General features: G+C 32.5%; 1 long non-coding RNA gene across 2 annotated transcripts; it reads right to left on the bottom strand.

Moving 5' to 3' along the window:
* Positions 1 to 9,728: 9,728 nt before the first annotated feature.
* On the bottom strand, positions 9,729 to 21,576 carry LOC120082757. Of its 2 annotated transcripts, none has more exons than XR_005483269.1 (3): positions 21,091 to 21,576; positions 20,943 to 21,012; positions 9,729 to 10,528 (listed from the first exon to the last, which is right to left on the bottom strand). It is a non-coding gene; the product is annotated as an uncharacterized LOC120082757 (long non-coding RNA). The 2 variants fall into 2 exon arrangements; XR_005483268.1 differs by lacking the exon at positions 9,729 to 10,528 and adding an exon at positions 18,536 to 20,160.
* Between the last annotated feature and the right edge of the window lie 214 nt (positions 21,577 to 21,790).

Consider the following 21,790-nt stretch of genomic DNA (forward strand, 5'->3'; position numbering starts at 1 on the left):
GGGGAACTACAACTAGATACCCTGACTTCACGTTTGGTTGTCTTACTTAGTTACGCATACATCAGTAGTTAGCGGCCTAAGAATTCTTTTGTAATTCTCTTTTAGTTACTATATTTGTCTACTGTAGTGCCAAAAACTCTTATATGGAAGCCGCTTTTATTGTTCCCTCTCCTTTTCTTTATGACACTCTCTGATGCTTTGAAGCCTTCTCTAAATTTCTGCTCCTTTTCTTTTCTTTTTTTTTCTTATGCAACTAGACTCATGTATATATATACTTTTCAATCACGTAACTGAACTTAAATTTCTTTAAGCTACCTACGTACCCTTTATAAGGACAAGGATCAAGTCATTTAACGTAGTTCAAAGAGCCTCTATAAAACTCTATAACTCATTCGAATCTTGGTTTTATGGCGGGGGTTGTCCGGAAGCTTTCCATGCTCAAGGTAATCTGCTATGGGCTGCTGCCAGTCTTCCTCGTCGGTTAAGTAGACTGATATTGCATTCATTTCCTCACATGCAATCCCGATCAAAGGTATAACCCACCTTCGACAAAGCAATATATTAAGAGATACATCGTCCAGAACTGTCAAGGAAATAGCTAAGTTTGCCAAAACGTCTGCCTTCTTATTTTCCGTCCTTGGGACATTTGGGGTTTATGCCCTAAAGTCTCGTGTCCTGTAGTTTGTAAACAAATTTGTAAGAACGCTTGTGATGTATAATATATATGATATTTACTTCACTTCTTGACTTTGCACATTTAGATGTTTTTTATTTTACCACAAACCAATAAACTTAATATCCCTAGTTATCTTTATGTAACTTAAGCATGTATGTAGAGACATACAAATGAATCATGTCTTAAGTGACAACCAAAATGGTATGTAGTATATGGATATAGGAGAGAAACCTTATCCTGGTAACACTACGGACGCGGCCCACTTTATGGAATTGTTACAAGTGTTGTGACTTATCACAAATGGTCTGATCCTGATTATTCGTGTAGAGGATATACGAGCGAAGGCATCCTATACAAAGAGTTTGTATAAGACCTGACCTCGAAGTGTTAACGTCTCATCATATAACTTTATTCATAACTGAGACTTCACTTTAGTAGGATGACCATAGGTAACATGACCTCAATCCTGAGTGAGTTGGGAACTTCTGCCATTGAGGGCAGTTCTTTGATTTGCATGGGTGCGAGTGGCCATAGCGCAGACTCAAACCTACCACTTTGCGGATTTGTCTGATTTGGGAGTTGGGAACTCAGCTTCACAAGATGGAGTTCACTCCTTCCCCGAAGCAGGGGTAAATAGATAGATTGCTCTCTTAAGGGTTGATCCCGGGGCTTGAAGGATGTGACGCCACACATTTTCTCATGGTCCGAGGGGTGTTCACACATAGTAGGACTATGTTGTATTGTTCATTAGAGGGATCAGTGGTACTTAAAGAGTAAGATATAACTACAGGGACAAAACGATAAATTGGCCTGCTGTAATTACGAGCATCTGTGAAGGGTCATCATACTGATGATTGGTTATATCCAATGGACATAGGAATATATCTATGGTAATAAGAGTTCAACTGTCGGTCTTTAATGGAATATCTGGCAGTTAACGGATGGTGGATATCGTGACTAAAGAGTTCAATCATCTATTCACGTACCGTTGGAGCTTTGAGCCATAGGTCCATAAGGTCCCATTGGTAACTTGGATACAAGTTGAGAGTCAGTTTTTGGATCAGTTTGAAATGTTCAAATTGACAAGAGGGAGTTCGATTATATATGATATAATTAACTTTATGTATGAGATACATTAATTTGGAGGAAATTGGATATAAATATGATTTATATCTAGTGGAGGAAAATACTATGATTAATATATGATATTAATTCATAAGTTATGAATATGAAAGGCCATCTGGTCATTCGATCACAATAATGGACTCATCGACTTCAAAGGTGGTAAAGCCTAGTCGGGATAAATTTGGCTGGACGATGACTGATTGGCTTTTGAATCAGAATTTGGATCGAACCGAGTATTTAAAATTGCTCAAGTCCAAAATTCGACTCAATTTAAGCCCACCGTAGAAATTTTGGGCCAAATGAAAGTAATTGGGCCCAAACCCAAGTTGGGTTCAAACCCAGAAAGTAGTTGAGCCCAAGCCCAAAAGCCTAAAGGCAAATGAGGCCCAAGCCCACCTAAAGCCCATGGAAATCCTCTATCATAGAGGCCTTCCTTTTTCAATTAAAGAGAGGAAAATGAGAGAAGAGTTCCGAAGATTGGAGGCTATGAAGATCAGAAGCTCTGAAGATTGAAGTTCTGCAGAATTGAAGTCTAAAGCTCCCAAGTTCTCAGACCAAAGCTCTTAAGCTCCCAAGCCCTAAATATCTAAAGACCGAAGACCTGGAAGACTCATAACTAAATTTGTAAGAAGATTTGAAAAATCTAAACTTATTGTAACACTTGAGAGAAAGAATCAAAGGAATATATATATTAGAAATTGTACCTTTACATACCACAAATTAATACAAATACAAAGTTTGAATTCGGTGAATTAAATTTTTCCAGAAAACTTGTCGAACAGTTACATTGTTTCATGAATGAATATGTCCTTTTAAAAATAACAAACTTGAAGAAGAGACATGACTATTCGGATGACCACGAATAGTCTACAATATGCCTCTTCTTCAAATTACTTTTAACTTTTTCATAAGCATTTTTCTCTCATAAAAATTTTCTCCCTTTTAATAAATATGTGCAAGTTCGGTTTATTTCCACAAAGTATAGTTCGTTGGATCTTATGGATGAGGTGTTACTTCCATAAGAAAGTTAATCTGATCTATCTTGAGAGACAATTACTCATGAAAGTCAGGCACTAGAGTGAGTAAAACTATCTTAAAGAGACAACATGAAGTCGTTGAGCTCAAATTCTTTTCGGTATATCAGATTCTACATTTTTAATTTTTTTTCTATATAATTCATATAATAATCTTAAGACAATTTTAGATTATGTCAATATTTTAGCCTATATATATTGATTTAGTTCTATGAATTGACTGTTTCTAAGATCATTTTGCACTGAAATTCGAATTCACTCTCAAATTGATTTTGAATATGTAGATTTTGCATCCTTTGATATATTGGGTTTATATATACTGGTTTAAGGGGAAAAAAATCTAACAATTGTTGATTTCTAAAACAAATATTTTAAATTCCTATATATGAATTCTTGAACAATTTTATCCATAACCTTAGTATTTGTTTTAGAATTTATATATATTGATCTTCGTTTGATTTTCCTTTGTTTTCGTTTGAAATTGGGGTTTCCTGAGTATGCTAGTTTTTCAATTGATGCATGGTATTGTAGCATGAATTCTTTGATTTTCAAGTGTTATTATTTATTTTTTCTTCCGAGTGTGTTGTTTTAATTTATAGTGTAAATCAGAATCGTGCTCTCTGTTTACTCACAATTGGCGTTATTAGTTGAGACTAGCATTATTTATGTAACTTTTTTTTAGTTGGCTTATTGTAGTCCATTTTTACTATTATGCATAAATGCGTATCAAGCGTAATGTTCTCATGTTGTTTTATGTGTTTCAAGCATAATGAATAATGTCTCAAGTTATTTGTTACCTTATTTGACCTTGTTTTATGAGAACTTGTTTGGTAAAATTATTTACTTTATTTTATAAATATTTTGTGATCATATAAATGTCATCAACGATATTTTGGTGAAAAACATGGAAGAAAATTGTGAGAAATTTAGCTGTAATGATTTCAAATGGTAACAAGAGAAATTCCATTCTCTCTCACAACTATAAATTACTGTAATGATTTAGCTGTAATATTTATGCATATTACTTGCACTTGAACGGATTAGATATATATGTTGGATCTTATAAATTACTGTAACAAGAGAAGTTCAAATGAGAAATTTAGCTGTAATGATCATATAAATATGACAAGTTTTTGAAAAAAAAATGTCATAGTAATGTTGAAGGAGAAGCCAACAAAGCAAAATTACTTGCACTTGAGGTCATTATAAAAACATATGCAATATTTATGCAAGAACAACATTTTGAACGGATTAGATAACACACTATATATTGGTAGATTTAACCAAAATCTGACTTTCTACCTCGGCATTTTATGCCCGATTCTGGTTCAAGAAAGGGTCTTATCTCTTTCATTCAAGCACATTGATGCCCAAGGAGTCTTTGGAACCGGTGGAGTGGCTATGATGATGAAGGCGATTCAAATAGCATGAAGGAATCGCTAGAGAAGAACAATATATATAAGCCAAAAGATACTATAACAATAATATTTCTGGTTGGAAAAGAAATTATGTTCTATAAAATGAACTGATTCCAAAAACGTGAAAAGACTTATCCAGTGAATGTCTCATCGTTTCAAGGTCAATTATGTTTTGTATAGTATGCAAAAACATAAAAAATTCCTTAGGACTCATGGAAAAGTCGAAAACCTTTTGAAAGTTTTAATAATTGTGGGGTATTTGAAAAATGGTTATTCCAATTGATAAAACTGGAAAATCCAAGTTTTTAAAATATTGGATAACAATTTAAAATTAGGTTGGGATATATTTGAGTTGGTTATAAAATGTTTATATAGTATTCATAAAGTGTGAATACAACCTATACCTCTTTAGTGAATAATAATATGTCTTGATATACATGGCGAAGATATAATACAATCAAACAATTATTTTCTAATGAAATCATCACAATTTACATTGTAAGGTCAAAAGATAATATTGTGGATTCGCTCGTAAAGGCCTAACTAATGGGATTAAAGCCTTTAACTTTACAAAGTTAACCAGAGAGATAACCCAACTTAGTTGACGGGAGATTTCAAGATCTAAGTTCAATGGACAAACCGACCTCTAGATAACTTAGTGAGCATGCATTGAATTTTTTTTCTTCTTACCCATTCTAAGGATGATGAGACAGTGCAATTATAGATTTAAGATAAGCATTGTGCTTATTTTCTATGAGTTGTTGAATAATTAATTATGAAAAGAGCATATATAATATTCTTTATAGGAATCACCTATGTGAGTGTGAAGGGGCCGCTTCTAAATTTTAAGAATTCTCTAAAACACTTATGAGATCAGGTGGTATTTAAGGCCAAAATGAACACAATTATGAGAACAAACTTTGTTGTAATGAGAAACTTGCGACTTCAATTGTCTTAGTTTACTCTAAAGTGGCTAACAATTCAAGGAATCAAGTTCATTGATTAGCTAAGTAAACTTTATTGATGTTCACTAGGGAAAGTTCAAAATAACCAACTTGAAGAATAGATATGATTAATTCATGGGCGAAGCCATGTAGAGGTAAGGGGGCATATTCCCCCCTTAATTCATCCGTCTTTTGTATTTTTAATACAAATTATAAAGTAATCTATATTAATATAGATATATAAAAGTTCAAGTTGAGTAATAAGAATGGTGCTAGTTGATTGGTATGTAGAGTTGTTTAGTTTGTATAGATAGGGGTTTGACTCCTATTAGCTTATAGTATTTTTTTTTTCATATTTTTGTATGGGTTTTTACCCAATTTTTTTTATCTCTAATGAGCATATAAAGTCCAACTAAGGTAAAGAATAATAAAGGAATGTAAGTTAAACAATATGACATTTAGAATATAAAAATGTGTCTTTTTTAATAAATAATCAAATATTATTTTTTTATCAGCTACATAACTGAGCAATTTATAGAGTTTTTTTTCCTTCTTTTCGAAATTCACTTTTCAATCTTAAGAACATTCGACTAGAAAGGTATCGTATATTTTTTGCACATAACTTATATATTCACATTAAACTTTATTTATTTTTGTATGTTTCCATATTATTTTTGCATTTACATTTACTCATATAAGTTTTTAAAATTAATTTCAGAGTTCAAACGAGAGGATTATTTGTTGTCACTCGTTTGGATATACAAACTTGAGAGGTAAGTTTTAAAATCTTCTTAGACTTTCAATTTTTATGCCTTTAAATCTATATAATAAAATGTAATATTCTTATTATTAATACTTTTGTAGAGTTAATTAAAAATTAATATGGAGAGATATTATAAAAGAAAAACATGTAAAGGTGTCGTCTTCAAAGAAAAAACAATGTTTTGGATTCTGATCGATCTTATACAAAAATCAATTTAGAAAAATTACCTACACATCCTAGTCTAAGAACCAAAATTTATGATTATAGTTATAATATTCGAGATCAAGTTCGTATACCATATTTATTAAAAGGTCCTTGTCAGCCTCAAAATCATAATTTTCCACTTAAGAATTTTGGTACAAAGTCAAGACAATTTAGTACAGCTTGATTAAGTGAATATTCTAATTAGTTAGAATATAGCATTTCAAAGAATGTTGCATTTTGTTTATGTTGCCATATATTCGAACCAAAAGTAATTGAAGAATCAAGATCGATTTCAAAACATGAAAACATGTAGAGGGCAATTGTAATGTATGAAGTTATGAATACTTTTTTTTTTTATATTCATTTATAATTCTTTTAATTAGACTTGTACATATAGGGCCCCTTATATAAAATTTATGGCTCCGACACTACGACTATTTGAATGGCCACGAATATAAATATGTCTCTTCTTCAAACTACTTTTAACAACTTTTTCATAAGCATTTTTCTCTCGTAAAACTTTTCTCCCTTTTTATAAGTTTTTGCAAATTCGGTTTATTTCCACAAAGTGTATTTTGTTGGATCTTGTGGACAAGGTGCTACTTCTATAAGAAAGTTAATCTTTCTATCCTGGGAGACAATTACTCATGAAACTCAGACACTAGAGTAAGTAAAATTGTCTTAAGGAGACAACGTAAAGTCCCTGGACTCAAATTCTTTTCGGTATATAGGTTTTATATTTTCTATTTTTTATATATTATTCATACAATAATATTGTTGGGTTGTATGTCTTAAAACTCGCAATTTATAAAATTAAACATATTCTATTTGCAATGAAGTTATTGAGATTTTGTTCAATAAAACTATTATTGAATATTAAATTGCACTAAATCCAATAAACTAAGATCTATGGTTATTTCATGAGTACTTGGACTTTATGTGAAGACATAAAAGTAGATCAAGTTCGAGTAAAAAGCCAAACGGTCTATAGTATAAGGATAAGGTTGGGTACCTTATTTTGGAAACACTATCAGATGGTCCACTTTGTATTTAGTACAAACGATGTGATCCTGAATCGTTCATGTGGAGACATGCGAGTGGGAGCATTCTATGTAAAGAGTTTGTTAAAACTGGACCAAGAAATAAAGTCACTCTTACTTTATAACATTGTTTACGGTTTAAGACTAGTTATTTCAAAGCGATGACCTAGGTAACTTAACCTTAATCTTAAGCTAACTATGAACTTCTATTTATTCGGGATTATCCTTTGATTTTAATGAGTGAGGGTTGACTCAACAATGCCGACTCAATAAGTCTCCTATTTCAAGGGTAAGATCGAGTAGATAGCTAGGGACATAGGGGCAAGATGGAATTCACTCCTACCCGTTTTTAAGGATAGTAGAGAGGTTGTTCCCTTGAGTGCTGACTTCGGATCTTGAACAAGGGCCCCATCCTCTCATTGACCCGAGAGGGACTCGGTTTAGTGATTGGATCACAAACCAATTGTTCATTAGAAGATTAGTGGGACTTAAGAAACAAGATGTGATCTTGGGGGTAAATAACCTTTGACCCAGCCGAACAACTTGTGCAGGGTTGACTTACTGATTATGGTTATATCGAATGGACAGAAATATATCTACAGTGAGGGAAGTGCAACTACTGGGCTTTAATGGAGTGACTCAGTAGTTAACGAATATTGATTAATTTGGTTTAAAGAGTTTAGTCAATTAATCTGGGATCGTTGAAGCCCATGACCTGTAGGGGGACCTAATGGACGTACAAGATAATTAAACATATAATTATAACGTATATAATTATTGATTCCCTTCATTCGAACTTGAACGTTTCAAATTCTCTCATCACGCTATTCTAAGGTTTAATCTGTTTGTGAGCTAGTAGGAAGACCTAATAAACATACAGATAATATTTAAATTTGATTTAAATATTAAATACATGACTAGTATTCATGATTATGGAATTGGTGTTTTTCAATTTAATTAATTAATTAATTAAATTATTTAATTGATTAATTATAATTAATTTTATCTAAAATTAATTATTAGAATTAATTTTGTTTAAAATTAATTTAGCTAAAATACTAATTATTGAATTAGTATTTATGAAATTTAATTTTCAAAATCAATTTGAATTTTAACTGAAAAATTCAAATAAAATTGAAAAAAGAGAAGATGAGGGTTTTTCCAACCCTTTCCACTCACAATTCCACTATGTTTAAAGTGTTTTGGTGTCATTTTGATATGTAATTTGATTGCATGACTCAAGATTAGATTGAGAAAGACAAAAGTTGCATAGCTGATTTTCAAAATTCTAGATGAAGAAGAGTTCTTCAACTTAAACACCAAAAACAATTTTTCTTCTAAAAATTCCCTTAAATTCAACTTCATTTTGGGTTCCACCACCTAATCTAAGGTTCTAGAGAATAGTAGAAAAGATCAAATGGTGATTCACAACCTTTTGAAGAGGAAATTCAAACTAGAGTTGCTGAATTGAAGAGTTTAACAAAGGTAGTCTCAAAACCCTATTTTTCTTTTTATGAACATGCTTGTTTCTATGCTAAAATTGATGGAATTAGAGTGCTTAAGATCCTAATTACTTCCGCTAATTGCATGTTAACTCCATCAAATGTGTGTGTAACGTGAAGTCGTTGGGCTCAAATTCTTTTCGATATATCAGGTTCTGTATTTTGTTTTTCTTTTTTTTTAATATTATTCATACAACAATGGTTCTGTATTTTGTAATTTTTTTATATTGTTCATACAACAATGCATGCGCATGTGCGTGTATGTGCATACGTGCATGTGCGCATTTTTGTGTGTGATAGACTACTATTTATGTCATGATAGATACATATATAGTCTATCTGTTTCTATCATAATAGTCTATTACAATGATATTTTCTATTATTTGTAAATATTTTTAATAGTTTTGTCATTTAAAATAATTTTCCTTTAAAAATATTATAGTTTTAACCATCTTTGAAGAGATGACATTTGACATTTGTAAATATTTTTTTATATTTTTTTAATTGGTTAGTAGATTAATTTTAAACCAAAATATATAAAAAAAAAATTGGAAATTATAATTGTATCAAATTTTAAAAATTATACCAGAAAGATTTATACAATTTTTTATGAGTAGATTCATAAGAAAAAATTATATAAAAGTTTACTAGTGTAATTTTAAATTTGGGTACAACTATACATTCTAAATTTTAGAAGTATTTTGTTAAAAAATGAATCTTTCACTAAACAATTAAAATAAAAAATCAATAAAAAATTTTAATTTTGAAGAATGTTGCTCTTGTCTTATTTTACTACTACAAAACCTTCTTAATAATAATTGAAAACTACATATATTAATAATAATAAGTTTGAAAACTTGCAATATTAAGAGGGAAAAAACTCTCAAATGAAGGTATAAAAGATAAACAAAAAAATTATGTAAAACAAAATTTTTATAAAAGATAATATATATATATATATCAAACATGAAAAAACCATAAAATAAAAAATTATAAAGGATGAAAAAATATATATTGGAAAAAGCTCTTAATTGGTTAAAAAAAAAAGAAAATTGTATGAAAAAAAATACTAAAATGAAATAATTGAGTCAGAGTTTCGCCTCTTCTAAAAACTTTCATCTTTTGAAAAGATTGAAATTAAATAATTAAGTTAGTTTCGTGTCTTTCAAAAATTTTCATCTTTTGAAAAAACCGAAATTGAATAATTGAGTTAGTTTCTCTTCTAAAAACTGAAATGCATCAAATAAAAAAACTAACTTTATTTTTGCAAATAGTTTCTATATTTCCCTATTTTTACCAATATTTTTTAAAAGGCCCTAACATAGCACTTATTTTCACATACATCATTAGCAAAATTTAGGTAAAGATAAGTAAAACATGGTTTGAGCGTTAGATATATATAATTAAATTTATCTTTACTCACTAGCTTAAGTTTTTTAAGCAATTGATTGAGTATATTAAAATGTCTTTTTTAAGTGTTTATCCTTGCATTTTATGGTTTTATATAGAACAAAAATAGCAAAGTTGCAATTGAAATGCAATTTTATCCTATTCATGTCTAGCCGTGCAGAAAATCCAGGTAGTGTGTGATTCATGGATTTGGCCATTTTCGGAAAGATTTTTGTGTCCATTTCAGCCTTATTTGACTACGATTTGTTGGTCCATTGGATCTTGAAGGAACTCGATACCTTGGAGAAAAGTCCACGTCCTAGGGGTGATTATCGGTCGAGCGGAATTGGTTTTGTGAAAAAATGGTCGCCGATTACCGACGATTCGATCCATTCTTATTGGTCGATTCCAACGGTTTGTCGGTTCCATATTTCTGACAAAATAAGAAAAAAAAAGTGAAGAAAAGAGAAGAGAAGAAAATAAAGATCAATGAAGATAGAGAGAAATTGATAAAGTTACAAAGAAAAAAAAAATAGAGAGAAAGAAGGAAAAAAAACAAAACAATGGAGATTTGAGAAGAAAATATTAAGTAAAAATGGAGAGGAAGAGAAATAGTGTAATGAAAAAGAGAAAAAGAAGAGAAAAAATTTAGATTGAACGAATTTGATAATATACAGCCTGCCTACCTATGGCTCGGTCGGTTCGACTGTTCGGTCCGATTTTTTTGGATTACTTTGCTCGCAACTATTTCTAGCTCAAGATTTCGGTTTTTAGCTCGATATTTTCATAGAACTCTGCTTTCAGAAAAAATCAAATATAAATTGTTTACCATGTTTGGTATATAAATTCTATATTGTTTATAGTGTTTGGTATATAAATTATATATTATTGTGTTTTAGATTAATAATTAAATAAACCTACTCTTAAGATTAAATTTTTTTAAATAATTTATAACATCTCAATAAACCTTAAATTTTTTCTTAATCATTTATAACATCAAACCTTTGTAACTTTTTTAATAATTTAAAATATTTAAATAATAATTTAAAAGAGTATGCTTTCTCTAATATTAATTGTTAATTGTTAATGAAAAAACTTTAATTTTCTTTTTAGAAAAATTAATATGGTATAATTTAGGCTTTGCTTGGGATTGTTATAGGTTTTAAAATAATGACTAACAACTTTACTTTTTGAAAAATCATCGGTGGAAGGAAGTAAAATAATGTTTGGTAAATTTTATTTTTAAATTAGAAAAACTAATTACAGTGTTAGATAAATTAATACTAAATAGGTAATTTAATTATATGAACCAAAATAGATTTATTATTTTAATTATTTTCACATTAATAATTAATTTATAATTCATTATAATATATATTTTTAAAAGTTTTATATGATTTGAATTTGTTTCTAAATTATTTGATAAAAGTTTAAGAAAAATAATTGTTATAAAAAATGAATCAATTAAAATTTGAAAATATATAGGTAAAAAATATGTTAATATGAAAGAATATTATTATAATATATTTATTTATATGATTAAGAAATTAGCATATTTTCAGAAAAGCTGAATCTAAAAGTTGCTATTATCAACTTTACTGTTAGTTATAATTTAAAAAGTGATTCTCTTAGATTTTTAATAATTTGATTTACCAAACAAATGCAATCCCAAATGGAGCCTTAAATATATTGGTTGTATTCTATAAAAATTGATGGTTACGTGAGAAAAAATATTAGATATAAAATATAAATTTTAAAAATTAAGGATAAAATTAAAAACTAAAAGTTGATTAAAAGGTTTAAATTTGATTTTACGAAAATCTAAAAGTTGGTTGGTGAATTGATTTAAAAACTAGGTGAAATACTCAAAATTTGTTTTACCAATCACAAAATACAGTTAAGATTCTTTTTTAATCACTTCTAATCCTCCTAAAATCAACCTCAAACTAGAAAATATTAGAGTTGTTATCACCCACTGATCTCATTGACAAAGTTGAATTGGGTTAGATTGAGGAAGAGTGTAATAGAATTTCTCTATCGTTTTGGTCATCTTATTCTTGTTATTTTCGTTCAACACTGTTTTTCTCCTTTATATTTCTATAATTTCTTTTGATACTTTCAATTATGTTAATTCCTTCTTTTAACATTCAAGTTTTAGTTTTGTTAATATTTTCTTAAAGCTTTCTTTTAGAGATGTCTATTTACCTATAGGGTTGGGATCCGTCCTGGATAAGGCAGAAAATCCTCAATTAGATAGGGGAGAATGTATTTTTTTTTTTATGGAGCAGGGAATCTTCAAAAGAATTTTCTTCCCGTTGCCTAGATGGGGACGGAACCAGAATGTATGTTTTGTTTTTTTTATATATTTATAATATGTGTGCCTATATATATCTATATATTGTTTATATATATATATATATATAGCATTTTATAAAAATCATGGCATAAAAAGCTAGTCATTTTCTAATTTTTCATCTCAACTTTTTCATACTCTAATACATTTATGAGATGTTTTAACATTTAACACTTTCTTACTTAGAGACCATGAATGTTTTAGTATTCAAATGAAATGCTAGACTCAGAGGCGAATTTGGTATGGATCGAAGGGCCACTACAAGAAAAAGGGACTCTCGCCGTCGGGAGTGCTGAATAACTCTCGACGTGGTATATGGCTCATCAGGAATTCGAAAAAACTCCTGACACCTCACCATACCCGTCGAACATTAGGGACAGAGGGCAATCTAGACAGTCCAAAATCTCAACGAATTATTTAATTCATTGGGAGTTATTACACAATTCCCGATGGGCTATAATAGCCCGTTAGGAGTTCCCATTTAAATCCAGTCGTTCATCTTCTTCCTTTCTAAATCCCCAAATTTGCAGATTTCATCTTCTTCCTTTCTTGCTTCTAACCCTAGTCGTTCGTCTTCGTCCAGCCATTCATCAGAGCAGACTTCCGTCCGATCATCGGTTCTGCATCGTTTGTTCCCTTGTCGTCCGATCATCGTCCGCGCGTTCATCCACGCCTGTAGGTAATGTCTTCCTACTTTTTTTTTTTAATATATAATATTGTGGCTAATATCCATAGATCTAGTGTTTTTTTTTCAAATGTATGGATGAACAGATTTGTAAATCTAGAGTATTGTTTTTTTTTTTTATTATTATTATTGTTTTGGATCTACCTAGTTTTGTGTAATATTTTTAGACAATATTTTTTTGTGTAATTTGGAGTTTATTGTTTTAGATTGGACTAATTATAATGTTATTTTATTTCATGCTTAAAATTTTCTTCTAAATTTTTAAGAGTATTGAAATAGTTCCTAAATAGGTTGTGTGTCACACCCCTCCCAAATTACCCTTTTAATCTAAAAAAGAACGTGACGACAGCATTACTGACCCTTTTATGGCACTTACTATCAAACCATCATCCTTAACCTATCCAGTAATTACTGGAATATACACAATAGTTTAAGAAACTTAATCTTAGATAACCCAACCGGGGATTAAGCATAAAACAATATTTACATCATTGACAGATACTGAGTTCAGTGGGTCCCAACAGCTAGCCATTATCCCTAACATGAAAATCACTTATATACAAACATAAACAAGTGGACACCTCAAACTTAAAAATTGGAGTCTCACTACTTGAGGAAGAAAACATTTAAAACGAGTGAGCTACTAACCCAGTGAGTGACGAATAAATCATAAACAACATTCTCTAAATCGAACTTGCTAAGCAAACTCATGTTTAAAACTTTTCAAGACATAGCTTAACATAATCTTTAGTTGAGAGAGAACCCTTTTGCTCAATCCTTCAACAACAAACCTTAGTTGGCATGGAGTATTCTCAACACAACCAACGTCAATTCTACCTATGTGCACATGGTAATAACTAAGTATTGCCACACCTTAGGTACTAATGTCTAGATACCGTCTCATTGTCCTTCAGTATTGGGTTTTAGTAATCACCACAGAACTCATACCTTGAGTTAAAACATGCTTTGGTACATAAGCAAACATAAATCATATGCTTAAACATCATTACTACTAAGCATAAAACTTCCAATGCATGCTTCTTGAAAAGTAAGTGTAGAAATACTTAAGCCATGCTTTCATAAACTTCTTTAACTAGCATGTGTTAATAGACTTCATGAAAACTATGCTTGGAAATCATTTAAACATTCTTAAAGCATAAGTAGGCATGAGTCTAAACATTAAGTAAAGCATATGTTACTAAAATATTAAAAAAAAAAAACATTGGTTTTGTCACTCACAGTCTTGGGCGTTTCTCTTAGGGTTGTTAATCCATTTCAATTGACGTTAACCCTATGAAAATGATATCCATGTTAAACCATTGCCTTTAATCTTTATGTGAGACTAATTCATCTAAATAAGTTTAACATTTAATTTAAAGCATCCCTTCCAAGTTTAATGCATACCTTTTATGCATTCAACACTTAGAATTTCCTTGAGTTAGATTTCTAGGTCATGTGGCTCAAAGACCACATAAGAACCCATCGCATGTCTCATGCGCCCATCCAATCGCATGCCAACAACCCAACAATGCAACCTTGTGCCTAACGCCTCGCGTGCCTATTCGCCCAACCTTGCTCGTCCTACCACATGGTCAAACGCCTACACATGCCCCCCTTGCGCTCATGGTTTCATTATGCACCGCACAGCCTAACGCACACTAGCACACTCTTGTCCGCAGCCTGACGCGCCCCTTGCGTCCAACTTGGCCCTTTATGCGCGTCTATAGCTTGCCTGAGTGAAGTTGCTCACTTGCTCAACAGATGCAATTGCCTAGTTATTGAACCAAATTTCCAGATTCATTTTTTAGCCTAAATAATTTAATTTCCAGATATTTTCTCGGAAAATTTCCTTCTACAAACTTAAACATCTTAACTTTCTTACCTTAAAATTTGAGCTCTGAATTCTTCTTGGTTTTGCTAGAAACTTTCAAACTTTACCATTGAATCCGTAGGAGATTTCTTCCGACAGTCCTTATGCTTCATCCACACTCAACACTCAAACGAATGGCTCTGAAATCACCTCAATAGCACAAGTAAATAGCTCAAACCGAGCTCCTCAACTGAAGCTTCCCCTTTTTATACTAAACACTACATGCCTCTTATGTTGCCAACTCATCCACTAAGTGAAATTAGCACCCCTGATCGTGACATCTAGCCACTAATACGTTGCTTAAGCTGAGAACTCTCTCCCTAATCCTTAACACAAGGCCTTTTCCTCAAACATTTACCATCGTGTGACACTTCCAGCACATATCCTTTGACCAACGCATAGCCTTAACGCATCATGCGCCCATCATTTGGCCTAGTGCCAACGCTTGACCTTCCTTGCCCGTAGCCTTTGCTTAACATCGCATAGCCTCAGCCTTGTGTCCAAGAGCTCCTTGTGTTGCCTGCATTACCTACTATTCAGCGCATCCCTTTGTGTTCTTTGCGCCATCACCGACCTATCACCATTACATGGTCTTGCCTTCCCATGCAACTTGACAAGTCAATGCATACTGCCTTACTTAGCCAACGCACGACGCTTAGACGTCCCTGCCATGCAGCATACATTCCTTGCCATTCTAACCTCACAAGGCCTTTAGTTGGCGCATTGCCCTTGCTTCAACGCATGGCTTCACTCTCGGTCACACTTAGCCTTATGGCTAATGCCTCCTATGCGCCTAACTAGCCTTCATGAACATGGTTTCCACACTCTAGGCCACATCCTTAAACGCATGGTTTCATTGCATGGCCATTTTGACTTTCACAGTTAGTCATATTTTACTTCCTAAGTGTCTTTGTTACCTTGCTACCCGAGAGTCTTCAATCATCATACTTAGATCTTTTTTTCTTCTTTATCATCCCCATGCCTTTCCTTACAACATTATATCAACTTATACTTAAACTTATTAACACACTAATTATCATAATAAAGTAGGAAAAATAAGATTCGGGGTTTACATTGTGTGTTATAGCTTTTTTTTCCCTTTATTTATGTTCTAGATTTTGAAGAGTCTTCTTAAAATCATTCATTAATTAAGTTTCTTAATGTGTTAAAAATGAACAAATTATAATAAACAAATTACTAAATTAATTATATATCCTATTTTGATTGTAAAAAAGGGTCAAGCAAATAGTTTATTTTGATTGATTTATCTAATTTTTTTTCTCTTTTTCCCTATGATCAATGATATATTTTTCCTTCTTAGTAAAAATTTTCACAAATTTGCGCCTATATATTACCTGTATATAATTTTATACAGTACAATTTAAAACATTGCTTACAACTTAAACAGTCAAAGAAAACATAAAATATGTTTGTTAAAACTAGAAGGGCTAGAGCTCATCTTGAAAGATCAAAGTTAAGATTGATGAGGAAAAATTTAAGATAAGACATTTAATTTCTTAAAAACAAGATATATGGGATAAGACTACTCAATATATGTGTAACTTTTTATTTATTTATTATTTATTTTATAGAACATAAGTTTGTTCAAAAAAAGTAAGGCTTGGCTATATTTTACCTTCAATGGAAAGATGATGTGATGAGATTTTATTCCTTATTCTCTTTATTCATGAACCATCATCTATTAACCCTAGCACAATTTAATCTTTGTATTGTTCATTATCTAAATAATACAGATTATTTTGGATTACAAGTTGGTCAGAAAAGGTTTATTTTTAAGGATGAATAAAAAATGGATCAAACTTATGAATAAATTATCAATGGAGTTCAGAGGAGTATCTCAGTTTTTAGATGTGGTGAAGTTTCATGTTAATGATTCCGGACGAATAAGATGTCCATGCAAGAATTATATGAATTCAATATAAGAAAAATTAAATGTTGTGGAGCAACATCTATTAACATATGGAATATCTCCCTCATATTGTGAATGGATATATCATGGAGAACCAATTAACTTATCTAGAGGTTTTGAAAGTTATAACTCATCCAATACATAATGTTGAAGTAAATAGTATAGAGGGTAATGTTGTTGAAGAAAATGAGATGTTGAACCTTATAAACGATCGACAAGTTTCAATTGAAAACGAAGATGCAAATGAAGAAAAGATTGAGAATGAAATGCCCTATAATGGTCAAGAAAGAGATACCACGAACTTATTCGAGGATTTAATGACTAAAGCACGTAATGAGCTATACCCTGGTTGTTTGCAATTTTCGTCCTTGAACTTTTTAGTGAAGTTGATACATATCAAAGTTCTTAATGGTTGGAGTAACAAATCGTTTGATGTGTTACTAGAATTGTTAAAAGTGGTGTTTTGAGTCGGCACTGCTATACCTACTTCCTTTTATGAAGCTAAGCAAAAATTGTGCGACTTAGGCCTAGGTTATGAGTCTATCATGCATGCAAATATGATTGTGTATTGTACCAAAAAGAATTTGCAGATTTGCAGCAATGCCTTATGTGTGGTGAGTCTCGGTACAAAGTTAATGATGACAAAAGTAAAAAAATACCACATAAGGTATTGCATCATTTTTCATTGATACCGAGATTAAGGCGATTGTTTGCATCAAGAAGGCGCTTTCGACATGAGATGGCATAAAGATAAGCAAGTTGAAACAGAGGATGTATTGCGAAATCCAGCTGATGCAGAGGGGTGGAAACATTTTAATTATGAAATTCCTCATTTCGCTTTAGATCCTCGAATTATTTGTTTGGGATTAGCTTCAGATGGGCTCAATCCGTTTGGAAATATGAATACTTCATATAGTATGTGGCCTTTGGTGATAATCTCTCACAATTTTCCCCTTGGAAATGCATGAAGGAAACAAACTTCTTCATGTCTTTGCTCATATCTGATCTAAAATCTCCTAAAAAGGAAATTGATGTTTACCTGCAACCGTTGATTGAAGATTTGAAAGAATTATGGACTATTGGTGTGTGAACTTAGGATTCTGTTACCAGTGAGTTTTTTCAACTATATGCGACCTTATTGTGGACTATTAATGACTTCCTTACGTATGGTGACTTATCTGGGTGGAGTATAAAAGGTTATCAAGCATGTCCCATATGCAAAGAAAATAATTCGTCCTTCGAGATAAGAGGAAAAATATCATTTATGGGACATCGAAGTTATCTTCCAGAGAATCATAGTCGGCGCCAAAGTAGGCAACACGATGAAAAAATTGAATGTAGACCTTCTCCAGTCATAATGAATGGAGAAGAGATCTTACAACGAGTAAATATGTTGAACTTTCCTATGCTTAGCAAAATCCATCGAAACAAGATAAAAAAAGAAAAAGAATTCTAAACTAGACTAAGAAAAGTATTTTTTTCCAACGTTCATATTGGTCCAAACTATTGCTATAACATAAATTGGATGTAATGCATATTGAAAAAAACATATTGGTCCAAACCATTGTTAAATATTGAAGGAAAAACAAAAGATACAACAAAGGCTCAGTTAGACCTACAAGATTTGAAGATAAGAAAGGACTTACAGGTCGATAACAAATTTGTAAAACCACATGCAACGTACACATTAATTAATAGTGAATGGATTTTATTTTGTAAGTATTTGAAATCAATGAAATTTTCTGATGGATTCTTGTTTAGTATATCACGATGTGTGAAGGACAGAGATGGAAAAATATCGGGCTGAAAACACACGATTGCCATGTGTTGCTTCATAGACTACTTCCTATTGGTATTCAAGCATACCTATCGAAGAACGTGTCCTTTGCTATTGTTGAATTGTGTGCATTCTTTCGTGACTTATGTTAAAAAACAATACGTGTAAGTGATTTGAACCGACTACAAGTAGACATCATAGTCATACTTTGTAAGTTGGAAAAAATATTCTCGCCGACCTTTGATATAATAGTATATTTTTCTAATCATCTACCATATGAAACCAAAGTGGTAGGTCTGGTTAGTTACAGTTGGATGTATCCTATTGAAAGAAGTTTACGAACATTAAAACAATTTGTATGGAACAAAGAACGTCCTAAGGGATCCTATAGTGGAAGCATATGTAATGAATGAATCATGAAATTTTTGTTCGCAATATCTAAGTGGGATTGAAACGAGATTTAGTAGAGATGAACGAAATGATGATAACATTCTCGATCATGAGATATTTGGTGAAGTTGAATTATTTAGGCAAAGGGTATGACCATTAGGAGTGTCAACTTTATGGACACTATCGACGAAGAAAAAGCGTATCGCACATTGGTACATTCTCAACAATTGTAAAGAAATAACATATTATCGCAAGTACGTTTCAAACTTTATAATTTTCTAAGTTCTAAGATAAATCTTTTGATATAACTTTCTAGATCAATTCTAAGCAACACTTGATGTTAATTCGCTGAAGTTAAAAGCGTCTCAAGTGCTGATGATGGGTCTTTTCAGGATGCTTTGTCCTTAGAAAAATTTCCAGGAGGTCACCCAACATAGGATTGCTCTAAGCTAAGTACGCTTAACTTTGAAGTTTTTATGATTGAGCCACCGAAAAGGAAGGTGCACCTTGTTGGTATGGGTAGTAACTTTTAATTCTTTTAAGCCTTTATTAACCATACTTTTATGTCCTCAGGATCCCTCTCATTCGGATGTGATATCGGTTCATTCATGTACCCCTCCTGAACTCGGGTCGTTACATGCCCACCAGCTTTCGCTTGGTTCGTCCTCAGACTACATCTTACTGGGAAAGGTTCCGCTCTGATACCAATTGTAACGACCTGACCCCTTAGGACTTAGGTTAGGCCGTTACTAAAATAAATGCATGCATAGGATTTGAAACGACACTCAATTATGTTGAAATAAATGCTAAATAGACAAGAGAAGTTCAAAAGCCATTTATTAAATGCAATTGTTAAAACAATAATAGGGTACCAATAATTCGTAAAGACTATTAAAAGTATATAAAAAAAATCCTTCATGATAAGTTTCAAACAGTAAAACTAAAAATTAAGGGAAAAATAAGGACTCTAAATTTCATGATGTGGAAGCGTAAAAAAACTAGTCTCAGTGGCACGATCACAAATTCTGCTGCGCCATCGTCGGTGCATCTCTACCCTTACCTAAAACATCGACATAAAAAAGAGTGAGCATGAAATACTCAGTAAGTACCCCACCACTGGGGTCAGGCTAGGCATCTATGTCCTCTAGATACCCACCTATGGCACATAAACACATGAAATAGACAAGAGACTGAGTCCTATTCTACTGTAGTTAAGTATGCCCACTACCTCTGGTGAATCCCATAGGAAACACAAACTGGTGAATCTTGAAAGAGACACAAACTGGTGAATCCCGAAGGAAACACAAAACTAGTGAATCCCGAAGGAAACACAAAACTAGTGAATCCCGAAGGAAACACAAAACTAGTGAATCCCGAAGGAAACACAAAACTGGTGAATCCCAAAGAAAACACAAAACTAGTGAGCATCTAACTAATCAGTGAGGACATTCACACAGTCTCAACATTCAAAAATCAACAACCGTACGAATCTATGACATACATGTAATCCTCGTACCATGGCTCTACCACATACACATAATCCTCAAACAACATATTCTAACAACATTCATGTATACCTTAATATCATAGATTCACATCAATACAAGTATGCCTCAACATCAGTAGATCAGATACCAACATATGGAAACACATACCACCTCATACTAATAATCAAGTGCCTAGGTGTATATTTAAACAAATTAGAACTCGTGCCAGAACATACTTTGATTCAGGTCGTACTATCAATCAACATGCTAACATTTACCATAACATTACACTCATTCATGCTAGCATACAACTAAAGCCTGGCCCGTGGGCAGTTCAAGTGGTAAGATTACTTACCTCAAACGAACTCTACGGATAACAAAAGACGGCCAAACTATGGCGGCAACCCGAAATAGCGGTCTCAATTCTGAAAACAACTCAAATAATTTCAGTTCAACCATAACAGCGAAACTTCGGAACCCAGTCCAAAATATCAAAAACTTACCCAAAGGATTGAGATCACTTCCACCTTCCCTTGAATGACACTCCCTCTAAGTCCAAGCTTTGCTTAAAAACTCACCTTCAATAAAACCCAACAACTGTGAATCAAAATGACGAAACCCAATGTTAATGGCTAAGAGATCGAACCGAACTACCTCAACCTTACCTAGAACAGATCCAACGGCAACAAGGGAAACGGCCGACGACAGATCTGGGTTCTGGCAAAGCATGAAGAGGCAGCAACTGATCGGGTCTGGGCCGGCGAGGCACAAGGGAACGGCGAGCTAGGCTGAGGGCTTGAAAATCATGGGTTTTCCGGTAGAGGGGCGGCAGACGAACGAAAACGACGCCCTCAGTTGGGCGACGCGGCCATGAATGGAGGAGAAAATCGGCTGGGCGAGCAGCGACGACTTTGGATTTGAGCAACGAAGGAGGCACGACGGCGGTCTGATGAGTTAGTGGGAGGGGGGGGGGGAGAGATGCGGCGTTCGTGGGAAGAAAGAAAAAGGAAAATCGGGGGGGGGGGGGGGGGGGGGGTTGCCGTGCGAGGAAGAAGAAGGAGAAGGCTTTGTGGGTTTTTAATAATAATAAATATAATAACTAAAAAGGAATGTATATTTATAATTAATTTCTTTCTGTTTCGAAAGGAAATTAATTCTTGCCATAACTTTCACATTGAAATTCAAAATTGAATAATTTTCTAC

The sequence above is a fragment of the Benincasa hispida genome, chromosome 8, assembly GCF_009727055.1.
Source record: "Benincasa hispida cultivar B227 chromosome 8, ASM972705v1, whole genome shotgun sequence".
Taxonomy (NCBI): domain Eukaryota; kingdom Viridiplantae; phylum Streptophyta; class Magnoliopsida; order Cucurbitales; family Cucurbitaceae; genus Benincasa; species Benincasa hispida.